Genomic DNA, 13,036 nt, shown 5'->3' with positions numbered 1-13,036 from the left:
ACGTTTGCCGAGTAGCCTCGTACGTATTAACGTATGTGTATACTACGTATGCATGTACGTATTTACGTATGTATGGATTGTATGGATAGATGTATGTACCTACTACGTGATCCGGCTGAAAGGCTCTCTCCCTCTCTCTATCCGACCAATCGAATATCCCAAAGTCCTGCCTCGCTCGGTCGCGTATCGCGCTCCTTGCGCGAGTGGATGGACGTGAATATCTTACTCTTTCGAACATCGAGAGAGAGAAAGAGTACTCACGCGAATTACAAAGGATACAAGCGAAAGAGGTAAGATCGAGAAGACGAAGAAGCTGTGTGTGACCGGTCCAGTTTACTTTTTCTTAAGACTCTACCTTCTAAGCCTTTTTTTTCTTTCTACTTCTTCGATCGACTGATGAATACGTATGTATCTATTTACGTACGCACGATTAACTCCGAAGCGTAAAACCAGTTCGTAGAGTTTCATCTTTCCATCCCAGCAGCAGTTGTTTTCTCACGCTACTCGGACTCACACGAGTGGACTAACTCATAGATAGTAATCGTAATTATTCGACGTACTCGCCGCGTCGAAACGCGTCTTCGCTTCTCTCTTTAAAGTATTTTCCCTCTTTATACGGATCTTATCTAAGGATAATACCTTCTTCCTCGTGTTAGCAGGCAATTGACGTTGCTAGAAACACGTGAGCTACGTGGAAACGACGAATCCAAGTGTAATCGGTCGGTCGATCGATCGATCGATTATTTTAAATCGACAGCTGACAATTTTATGACTACGTTACTTCCTTGCAATTTAGATAGAATACATTGGCAAGGGATTTCGTGACACGTGCTACGATGAACGCAAAGAGATCATCGATCTCTTTAATTTCTCTCTTTTCCTTTTATATTATACCGAACGCAACGAATTTGTTGACGCTTATCTTCGCAATTTAATTTATATTAGCTTGTTTTAATAAACGTATGCCATCGCGAGGTACATTTATCATCGGCGGACAAGAAAATTACACGTCCATTCATCGGTTAATCCGACTAGTAATTCATTTGATATTCATGCGTACGCGGCTTGCTCGGAAGCCAATCAGCGTAAATCAGTCCTTTTTTACCTTTCTAAAATGACTTACACGTGGCGCGAGACGAAGAGAAACGGCGCTAAACCGTCACGCGCGAATCGATATCAGGATCTCTTTCTCTGGGCGAGTAATTAGAGATATAGATTAAAGGGTAAGGTAATTGCAACGTGTCTCGAGGAGTAGCGGCAGCAGCAGCAGCAGCAGCAGCGGCGACATGGCCACTTTCGTCGACGCTTTCCAAAATGCATTTTCAAGATGGATCGCATATTGAAGAAGATGAAAGGTACGCGTAGACGGTTTCGCGACTTCCCCGTTAAGTTATCGCCGCGGAACGAATCGAAACGCTTGGCCCTTTTCTCGATAGCAGATTATAAGTTTGCTTTTAGTCACGCTCGACTCGCGCTACCGCGGCTTCGTTCATCGAGTGTACTTCTAGCGGGAGGCAGAAAGCGCGAATGCAACCCCGCTGCTTGCCGGTGGCCCGTAGACTAATGATTCCGTCTGAGTGGGAAATTGACCACTAGGGTGCTGAAAACCTTCGGCCACTGGACGCCGAGAGGAACGCCGAGAGGAACGCCGAGTGAGAAAGAGAATGAGAAAGAAAGAGAGAGAGAGAGAAAGATTCCATTGTCCCGTGGATCGTGGAAGTGCTTTTCAGCTTTTTTGTCAGCATGCTACGTGCATCTCGTACCGAGAACACAGTCATCTTCAAAACAAGTTCGACCAAGCTAAGTGAATTCCGGTGCGAACTTTTCCGGTTAAAAAAGCTTTTACTGCGATTACGCGCGAAGCTCGATGCGATATTCGACTTTGATTACGTGCGTTAAATCGATGTTGGTCTTACGATTGTTTTATATCTAATATCATTAACCAGAGCTATCTAATCTCTTTCTCTCTCTTCCTTTTTCTAGGATCAATTCCGAGAAAGTTAGACCATTTGTAGACTATCGTTCTTTCCCAGATTCTTCGGATAACGTCGAAACACATGGAACGATAATCTCGAGTACATTTAATGTTTGGCGAAGAACGGATTGGAGTGAGGTGGGAGAAAGAAAGAGAAAGAGAGAGTAGGTACGCGCATCGTTAGAGGCTGGCTGGCTGTCAAGTTGCGCAGGTGGCCGAGCTGGACGTGGATACATGGTCCATGGCGTGGGCAGCAACGACTGTGGCCCCTGGAGGCAAGCGAGTTCTCTTTCGCAGTTGTCTCGTTCACCTCTTTCTCCTTCTCTCCCTCTTCCTTCTCGTTCCACCTCTTCTTCTTCTTCTTCTCCTCCTTCTTTTTCATCTTCTTCTTCTCCTTCTTCTTCTTCTTCTTCTTCTTCTTCTTCTTCTTCTTCTTCTTCTTCTTCTTCTTCTTCCTACGACTCGGAAAGGCTATTCCACCGACAACGAGTCGAAGCCCCGGAAGACTCACTCTCATGGCACACGTCAGTCACTTCTTAGGTCACTGCCGTCCCTCGCGTATACTTACATATTCCTCTTGATTTAAACTCTAACGCGAGCCTTTCGGTAAAAGTTACGCCATACGAACAAAGTAGTATGCCGGTCCCGTTTTTTATTAAATATCATCAAATTATCTCGTCTCGTTGATCTCGCACTCGACGCTGAACATTGACGTCGATCGTGTCGAGTGTCTCAATATTTTCCAACAAAGTTAAAAGAAAAGGAAAGTAACGTGGAAAGCCGGAATTCGAAAGGGAAAACATTGTAAACGCATGCATCGTACAATCGAGCGTAACAGCGGCAACAGCAGCAGGAAATTCAAAGGAGCGACCGATCACGATAACACGTACCTACATACGACTCTCTCCGCCGAAGGGCGCAACGACGTTTAATATCTCAATGTCCGTCGGAACGTCACTGGTGAACGCCGCCTCCTCCTCCTTCGCGCCGTTGCAACTTTTCGCTCAAAATGTTGCTCTCCGGACAGGATTTACCTACCTGTCGCGGATTTACGTACCGTGAGATCGGACGTTTTGCAAGTTGTCGTGCAATCCGCGTCGCAGGTTATACTCTCTCGGAATACTTGTCCGCCTCTCTCTCTCTTTCTCTCTCTCTCTCTCTCCCTCTCCGCTCGTTCCCTTCGTATCTCTCGAAAAGCCGGCGGCGCTTCTCGAACGCTTCGACGCTGCCAATTCCGCTAGATCGAGCGGAAACGCTGACGGCAAAATTCAGAGGTGATGGGGCGGTTCGTTGATTCGAAGGTGTATTGCTTTTTTCTTCGACTCCGAGGAGAAGTCCAGAAGAAAATCGTGTTGGATAGAAAGAAATGCGCTCGCCTAAAAGAGAGAGAGAGAGAGAGAGAGAGAGAGAGAGAGAGAAGGGGTGAGAGAAGAGAAGTTGGAGGCGAACGAGCAGGGTGACTCGCAGGGTGACTCGCAGGGAAGGCAGGAGGTATCGAGAAGATCGGCTCGGGGCACGGCTCGGAGAGGACAAGGGTCCCACCCGCGCTCGAAACAGGGTAGAAACAATGAAGTTTTGAAGGGTTGACTTGGGCGGGGGGATCAAAGGTTGTGCGAAGGGGGCGCACGGTTTCAACAAGCCCACTGAGTGGCTATTAGGCACCCCCAAGCCAAGCAAGAGCAATTTGCTATAATCATTACTATTCAGGATCTCCGAGCCGAGAGAGGGTCCGTTTCTCTCTCTCACTCGCTTCTCCGCCTCCACGCTTCTCTTCCGTCTCGTTCGAAGGACCACGCTCTGCGGTGGTAGCTTATGCCACCCGCCAGCCATTGTCAATGGCGAGTAATATCTGATCGCGGTTGCGCGCTCCCGCGAACACGAATATTGCTACCGACTTGTCTTCGAAACAATCTACCTGTTTTCCTTTTTTTATTTATTTATTTACTTTTTATCTTGTTCGTCCTTTTCTTTTTCTCCGTTTTTTCCTTTTTTTTCTCTCTTTTACCTTTTCACTCTTTTCTTTTATCTCGTTACTTTTTTCTTTTTTATCTTTTCATTTCTTTCAAACAGCCGTCTTGTCTTCTCCCCTGTCCCTTTTCAAAGTTCGACATTTCTTCGATCTCCTCTTGGACTCATTCCCTTCCATCCTTACTATTTTCTTTCGACTCATGCTATGGTTATGCTTTTACGAGACGCTTCGATGATCTCTGATTCGATCGATCAGACAAAACCGTAAATCGATCTTTTCTTCTGATCTCTGAGCGATCTTTCACTGACGCGGCCGCGTCGAATTTCCAAATAAAACTTTGAAAAACCGACATAATTATAATGGCCGACTAATTCGCCGTATCATCGGACGTAGCTTCCGTTCGTATGCCTGAAATATCATTGCGGGGAGAGCATTCGAGACGAGCCGTGCGGATCGAGGTCGCATTCAGTAGAAAAGAAGAAAAAAGGAGAGGAGAGAAAGAGAGGAGAACGGGGTAGGTAGCGGTGAGATAAGGAGGGTGACAGGTAGTAAAAAGAGCGTAAGAGGCAGAGGGAGGAGGGAGCGAAGGTTGGTTAGAGGGGAAGAAGGAGATGGAGCGGGAGAGAAAAGGATGCATGAATGTGCCAGCAAGAACAATTGATGAAAAACGGTAGGAGAGTGGTCGGGTTTCTTGGAAAGTCTCTCCGCGAGGTACGGCGCAAAATGAGGGGAGGCAGGTGCATCGTGGATGCAGCTGGGAGGCTGCGTGCACCGTCTTCGTCCTTGTTGTCCTCGTCTTCCTCATCTTCCTCACCTTCCTCGTCTTCTTCTTCGTCGTCGTCGTCGTCGTCGTCGTCGTCGTCGCCGTCGTCTTCGTCGTTGCAGGATACCCTGCTGACGTCCTTCCGCTCTGTCTCTCTCTCTCCCTCCCTCCCCTTTTTTCTTTCTTTTTCACCTTACATCCTTCTTTCCTTTTTCCGAGGAACATACCCGTGGTAACACAAAGAGATGCTTTCAGGAAAATACTAAACGCGATCTAGTGCGAGTTAGGATGACATTTTTCTTTTTTCGTTTTCTTTTTTTGTGCAACCCTACAAGAAGGTAGAGCTTGCCAAGAAGAAAAGCTTCTTCTTCGAAAGATCTTGTAAACGATCTTTCAAGTGTCTCCCGTCTGGACCAATTCCTCTCTTTTACTTAAACGATTCTGAATTCTTCTTATCCCTTTCTCGATAAAGTTGGAAGAAATATAAGTGGCAGAATGTTCCGCGAAGAAGTATCAATGATACTTAAATGATTTTAAAAGCCCAAAATAAAAAACTACTCCAACGCGAGTCCGAGCGAAAATGGGGTGAGAGGGAGAGAGAGAGAGCTGGATATTTGGGCTCTTTTAGATTTCTCGAGACGCACTCCTTCGTCCTTCTACTTTATATCGTTCCGGCGTAGCGTCTGGAATGGTGCTCGCACTTAAAGGTGAGTTCACTCGCTGAGGAGCGAGACTGAATCGAAAGACAGAGGGACGAGCACCGGTCTAGACTGCCGGCAGACGTTGCAAAAGGACTACGATATACGCGCGGCCGCACCTAAGGATGGAAGGACGCACCGACTAGTTTCCGATGCCTTTTACTCCTGTTCGTGTATCCGTTCTGCGCCTATCGACCTATACAATGTCGCTTATCCATCTGTCCAAAGTAACCAACCATACATCCGCTTACTAAGATTCAGGGTTCTTGAATCTTGAAGGATGCACGCGAAGAGAAAGTCTATTCACTGAAGAAAATCTTAATCCAACTTTCCAACGAGAGACGAATAAAGAAATGTAGATAGCAAATATCACATGACATTTTAATTCGTTCGTTAAAAAGTCAAACTCCGCGGGATATCCAAGCTGGTACCTGTTCTCCGACTAATGAAAATAAAGAAAGAAACGAAGAGGCGAGGCTTTGCAAAACAAAGCAATTCTCGATCGTTTATCGGCGCCCTAAAGGGGAATTCATCGGATGACGTCGCGACGGATACGCGAAGAGAACGTTTCTCGAGCCAAAGATAGAAAGAGAGAGAGAATGAGAGAGTGAGGGAATGAGAGAAAAAAGAGAGAGAGAGAGAGACAGACAGAAGGAAAGAAAGAAAGAAAGAAAGAAAAAGAGAAAGAGTCTAGACCGTTGGCAGACATGGCAAAACGACGAGAGGCAGAAGTCAGGTGAGATCCCACTTCTTCTCTCGCTAGATACAAGCTGGCTTGCCTCGCTTGACACCGACCAATCGACCGACCAACCGACCGACCGACCGACCGACCGACCGACCGACCGACCGACCAATCGACCGACCGACCGACCGACCGACCGATCGACGTTGCGGCGCCACAAAAAAGAACGAATACGTGGATAGATTTTGTTACTTGCTTTTACCTGGAACATTGAAGTCTACCAGATGCGAAGAAAATCGATCCGATAAACGAGCATATCATTAGAAAAGTTATTATACCGATGCCAAGTAACTAATGAGAAATATCCAATGTATAAACGTAAAAAAAAATGCAAGCAAAATATCGTGAACCTTTCACGTATTCCGATGATATTCTGAACGATCGTACAAAAATACAAGAGTGTCCTAGAGATTTTTCTTAACGTATCGAGGAGGAAGAAAAGAGAGAGAATCTCGAGATTCTCAATGTCCGTCAATGTGTGGTTTCGACGGTCCACCTTTCGCCAAAGCAGAACACGAATTTTCTTTATTCACGCGCTTGCACGCGACCAGCCACGAATACAGAAGAAATGCAACGAGTGGAAACGGGATTCCCATAGGCAGAAAGGGTGGCCGCGGGAGAGGAGCGGAGGAGCAATAATTCGTGTCGTAAGGTACGCCAATAAAGAAGAGAGACAGAGAGAGAGAGAGAGAGGGCGAACAAGAGAGTAAGGGAATAAAAATAAGAGAGAGGGACGACGTAAAATGCTGGCAAGAGAGGTAAGCTGTTGTTGCCATTGGTCTTCTGTCTCTCTCTTTCTCCCTCTTCCCCTCTTCTTCCTCTTTCTCCCATTCTCCTCCTCCTCCACCTTCACCACCTCCTTTCCTCCCCCTCTTACGACATGCATTATGCATGTGGGATGAGCCTTCGCAGTTTTGCGTATCAGATCCAACGTCACGTTAGTTTAAAATCAATGTTGCTTCTACCCTGTCTTATCAATCTTACCAAACGATCTTGGAAGCTGTGCGACGATCCTAGAAGCAGTGTTACGTATTCTCTCTCTCTCTCTCTCTCTCTCTCTCTCTCTCTTTTTCTAAACTAGCCGACTTTATGTAGAAGAAATTAGTATTGACGCCATAGAACGCTATGGAATTCAACGCGAAAGTACTCGACAGGATTACAACATAAAAACGTAGATATTGTTATTGTATCGCGCGGTTACGTTTCAGCAACGACGAGATGCCAATCTCGTCCTAACGTCCATTACTTGCCAAGGCGGCTCTATCGAAGAGGCAAACGGCTGCTTTCCATTCTACGGACGCGCAGAGAATTTGAGATTTGCATAACAACTTCGCTACAAAAGCAAACTGCCGTTACGATCGTTTGCATTTAAGCTTTACCTTTGAAACGTAGGTATATTTTCCGTCTGTCGGCCCTTTTCGCTTTACCGCGTCGAAAGAACGATACCGCATTGTTTCAGATTTTTATTCCTCCGTACATTTCGACTCGGTCCGACTCGATTTCCTCCGTGCGATAATACCACTATATCGTAGACCGTAGGGCAATGTACTCCTGACAACGGGAAAGGATTAATTAAAGTTACTTTCGAAATCCAAAGTACTTACTCCTTTCGTTGAATAATAAGATTTCATCGGGCCCGATAGATAATCTTTCTCTTTTATCCTCGAAGAAACACAAAGATAGAGTATTATCTAGCTAAGCCGATTTTTCTTCATTCTTATTAACCACTCGCTCCGTTTTCCTTGGCCAAGTATATACGGGTTAGCGTCATACCTCCCGTATCGCGCGTTTAAACTCTGCATTCCAGACCTTATAAAGAGTTCTGTCGTCTTGTTGCACCGAGGACGCAAGAGAAGCATACGTAGTCAAAGTATTGTTTGCGCACGTGTGCAACGTAAATCTCTAAACCGTAGTGATGCGAGCACACCGCGTGTCGTGCGGAGGTAGAACGACCGTGGATGAGACGGAGAACGTCCGTCCCTTTCTCTCTCTCTCTCTCTCTCTCTCTCTCTTTCTGACTCGTCTTCTTACTCTCGAGAAGGACTCCTTTTTATAAAACACATTCTACCAACTCAAATTGAAAATAGTTGAAAACCGTAAAAACGTAAGCAAAGTTGCTTGGAATATATTGTAAGATTTCATGGAAATTTGCTATCATAAAATTAATAGGTACGGCAATAAAAGTAAACGTCGAAAGAATATATCAGTCCCTCTCTCTCTCTCTCTATATATATATATATATATATGTATGTATGTGTATATATATATATATATATATATATATATACACATACACACACACATCTATCTATTTATCTATCTCTGGTTTTGAATGCGCACATAATTACGCAACGGTATTGGTAGTGCGATGGTATATAATGTTCGCCCCAGGCTACTCACGAGTCTCGACGTAAATTCGTCGATTACACGTTTGCAATTTCGTATGCAGAGAGTACTACTACGTTGAATATGTAATGTAGCAGTGCCTGCCTATCAACGGCTACCGAAACGCGTCCCAGACTCCAATCAGCGCGCGCAACCCTCGTTACGTTGGATTTACAGATGCGAAATCGAATCCTTCCTCTCCTCCGCGATATGACTATATTACGGAATTGCATCAACATCAAACGATACGTTAAAATCGTGAAATATTTTTCTACGACGTAACAGAAGGTTTGGTATTTGACGAAGGATACAGGAAAAGGGATTTAAAAAAGGCACACAGAGAGCGAGAGAGAGGTGCGACGATTTGAATTTCTATATGACGAAAGACGCATAGAATGAAATCTAAACGGCTTGTATGCAACTGCATATCGCGTACGAACGAATGCCAACGATGCAGCTCACGAGCATCGGGCAAAGCACGAAGGGGGAAGGGAGAGAAAAAGAGAAAGGGTAGAGGAGAGCGAGGGAGGGAGAAAACGCAGCTGCAATGTACACGGTCCTGCACCAGTTTGAGCGAGAGCAATAAAGTCTATGTTGTTGCCTAGACCCGAGGAGCGAGATTGTCGAGCCGACCATTCTTAGCGACAGCTTCCGGTGTACGCACGTCGTCACTTCCGGGCCGACACCGTGAGAGCCTAGATTCTTTAAGCGGCCCGCTATACGCCGGATGTAACAACGTGGCCGTTGCCTTCGCGGATCCCAATAATAACAGTAATAAGAAAATTATCTGTGAATGGATTTCTTTCCGCTCATTTTCTCCTTCTCCCTTCTTCTTTCCATCTTTTATTTTCTTATCTCGTGCGAAGAGAACTAGACCGATTAGAAGGAGAATGAATGGTCCTCCAGCTATATTGACTTTGTTTTTATCGAAAGTTTCTCAAAAAATAGACATAAAGAGATCGTAGGAAAGATATAAAAATGTTTTCACGAGAGTGAGTAACTTTAAGTGTATGAAATCATACGATGAACTACGATGCGCACGACGTAACACATTTCTCGAAAGATAAAAATATATATCGCACGCTTCTCCGATCTTATTTTGATACTCTCTTCGTATTTCCTTTCTCCTTTTTTTTCTTTTTTATCCCTCGTTTCATCCCGTTTTTACATTTCTTCTTCCTCCTCGTCGTTGCGCCCGCATGGCTCTCTCTAATTTGGTGTCTCGACAATGTCGAAGGGAGCGAAAAAGGTTTCCGAGGCGCACGCTCGACGCTATTAGCTCGTGTTTTTCGTCACACACAAGACGTAGGTAATTACTTTGGGATCAATGCATCGCGTGGATCCAGTTTGGGCGGTTTCGATTCCGTCCTCTGTTCCTCCGCTCTTCTTCCAAATTGCATATCGCGTTGAAATTTGCGAAGGATTATTTTTCGAGCGGATTAAGAGAGAAAGGGAGAGAGAGAGAGAGAGAGAGAGAGAGAGAGAGAGAGAGAGAGAGAGAGAGAGACGAGACGAGAGAGACGAGAGAGTCGAAAAAGAAGACTCACCTTCGCCACGAGAGTCAAATTTATTTAAAAATCAGCACAACATTATGATTCCGCGAATGATCGTTCGAGGCGATCAACGATAGTCATGGAAGATTTTTATTCGCGTGCATCGCCCACTACAATCGAGTCTGATTCACACCTCTACCCGAAAACAGAACAGAGAATGAAATGATTTCGCCGTTTAATGATACAAAAGTATCACGTATGCAGCTTGGAGCTAGACGAAGATATCGATATTGTATATTTTTCATGGAAATATAGATACTTGAACCAACAAAATAAATAAGTATGTAGCGCTCGCGCGACTATTGCTAATCGATTGTTCCAAATCGACAAAAAAAGACTCGACTTCCGATAGGAACCTTCGGACTTGTTCAAGATCCCTTTCTTCTTCATCCACGAGAGGTCTCCCTTCGCGAAGAAGAGGATAACCCGCGGCGCAAACGAAGCAAATTGACGAATACGCCAGATACGTATCCGTTCCGTCCTGTTCCGTCGAGTTTTTGCTGGGCTCCAAGTATTAAGAGCAACGTCGCACGAGACGTAATTACTCGAGGCTCAGGATCACCGGTGCCGAGGGGCATCCAGTCCGGGCAGTCTCTCTCTCTCTTTCTTTCTTTCTTTCTTTCTCTTTCTCTCTCTCTCTCTCTCTCTCTCTCTCTCTCTTTTCGTCTTGCTTCCAGCGCAAATCGACAAAATCGGCGACATCCTCGTAGCCCGGCACGACGTACGCCCGTCTTCCGTCCCATTCCTGGCCGCTTCCATCGACTTTTTGCCAAGTTTCGCGCAGATTGGTGGACCCGACAACTACCATATATCGAGTGTGGCCCGAGACCGAGAACGCTTTTACTCGCTGAGTATGAATGGATCGACGATTCCCATCGTGTTCTCTTACGTCCTCCAAAACGAACTATCCGTTCTCTTATTCCTTCTTTTTCCCCCATCCACGTCTTCCTCCTACTCACGAGAAAGTATACTGCGACAATGATGCTGAACTTTGCAAAGAATGAGAAGTCCGAGGAATACGGTGGTTCTAGGTACGTAGAAAATGGGACAAGATTTTCTGATATATATGGAAGACAAACGAGTAAGTAGCGGATAACGGCGAAAGCGAGAGTATCTCGTTCTTTTTTCTTTCCTTTTTATTTCTTTCTTTTTCTCTTTCTGTCCTTCCTTCCTTCCTTCCTTCCTTCCTTCCTTCCTTCCTTTCACCCTTATATCCTTCCGTATAGCAAGCGAAATGTGATTAAGCCCTCCTTTAAGCGCTACGGACCAGCAAAAAGCACGCCTCCCTTTTGATCGCACCCGCTGAATCATTCGGATGAAAAGCGAATCGGGTAAACGATAAATCATCGAAAATGATTAGCATTAGGTTTTACCTTTATTCCCGTTCGAATGATTCATCAACGGTTATCGTTTTCTTACGAAACGGGTAGTGCCCCACTGTCTGACTTTGAATTCGCTTTGAACGTTCGCCTTTTCTTTCGGATGGATCTCGTGTGTAAAGAGAGATGAGCGCCCTTTGACAAAACGGAGGGCGATTCGTCGTCTCCATTGAGAAAATTCTTGCCCAGGTATATAACACACTCTGCTAAAGAAGCTCACCTGTTCTGGGCATAACGCTCTCCCACTCGAGATGGATCGATCGATCGCTCTTTTCTTGTTCGTCGCGGACGACGATCGAAGGCGAGATTCCGTTCGAAAGGAAGGAGCACCTTTTCTCTCTCTTTCTCTCTCTCTCTCTCTCTCTCTCTGTTCTCTCTTGTTCGCTCGCGCTCGCGCGCACACTCAGACAGGCGCGATAGAGAGAACTCTCTATATCCAGTCACAATCACTCGCAGTCGCGGACCAACGGTCTTGTGCTTTTACTACTGTCCCCTCTCCTACCTCGTCGCTCCTCCTCTTCCTCCTCCTCTTCTCCTTCATCTCCTCTCTCCAGCCGTTCCTCTCTTTCCTCCTTTCGCTGGTCACCCTCTCGGTGACTGCCATCCATCCGTCGTCCGTCGTCTGCTGCCTTAGACTCCGTCGGCGGACAGTGAATTACGTCCATTGACTGGACGTGGCCGGGCAGACGGCCTGGGCCCGACCATATACAGACTAGATTCACTTCACCGCCGTCCTGCTCTTGCTGCTCTCTCTCTCTCTCTCTCTCTCGCTCTCTCTCTCTCTCTCTCTCGCTTTCTCTCTCTCTCTCTCTCTCTCTCACCACGTGAGCCTTTTTCTACGTTGAGTCCGCCGTGTATACGATCCACGACTACGCGCAATCTCAAACGCGAAACGAATGAAAATAATCAAAGCTCGTTATACGTCGGTATGACTCCGTTGCACTTACTTTTACTTTCGCATCATCGTATTTATAATACGATCGTCGTTTATCCAAGTAGAAGAATCCCCCTCGGTACCAACGGCATCCCGGGGAGTTATGCAGGTTCGCTGAAAGGAAAAATAATCGGAGAATCAGACTCGAAGGTAGATATATCGTCCTGAAAGATACGACCGCTCGTGTAATGCTCGTGGCACTGATCGATGCACCGTGATATATAACGCACGTCGTCTCGCCGAAGCTCTCTTAATGGGATCCGCACAGGCGGAAATCCAAAGCGGACCGATAAATTACGGCATTAACGAATCTTGGCCACGATCACGGCCACTGATCGGCGGATTTTCGATTTTTGTTACTCGATTGATAATCCTTCCCGCCTCGATGTCCTCTAATTTTCATTTTCGTTTCTTTCCTATTTTTTTTGTGCCTTTCTTTCTTTCTTTCTTTCTTATTCCGTTTCTTTTTCTTTTCGTTCGATCGTTTCGTTCTAGTTTTAAATTAAAAACTTTTTTCTAATCACTTCTATTCTCGTCTCAAACGGCAACGACGATTTTCATCGACGCGTAACGAACAGAAGTAACGTATAGGAGGTCCTCGAGCGGGGCGGAATTAGATCGTACGATCTTGCGGTTTG

At 45.8% G+C, this 13,036-nt stretch overlaps 1 protein-coding gene across 1 annotated transcript in view; it reads left to right on the top strand.

Annotated features, from left to right (window-relative positions):
- Positions 1-11,101: 11,101 nt before the first annotated feature.
- Positions 11,102-13,036, top strand: part of LOC127066905 (follistatin-A) — a 30,505-nt gene continuing 28,570 nt past the window's right edge. The window contains exon 1 of the mRNA XM_051001212.1: positions 11,102-11,116. The gene's annotated coding sequence lies outside the window, so the exon portion shown is untranslated. The remainder of the gene's footprint in view (positions 11,117-13,036) is intronic.

This window comes from Vespula vulgaris, chromosome 1 (assembly GCF_905475345.1).
Source record: "Vespula vulgaris chromosome 1, iyVesVulg1.1, whole genome shotgun sequence".
NCBI lineage: Eukaryota > Metazoa > Arthropoda > Insecta > Hymenoptera > Vespidae > Vespula > Vespula vulgaris.
The sequence above is the reverse complement of the archived record's forward strand: the minus strand, read 5'-3'. Positions and strand labels throughout refer to the sequence as shown.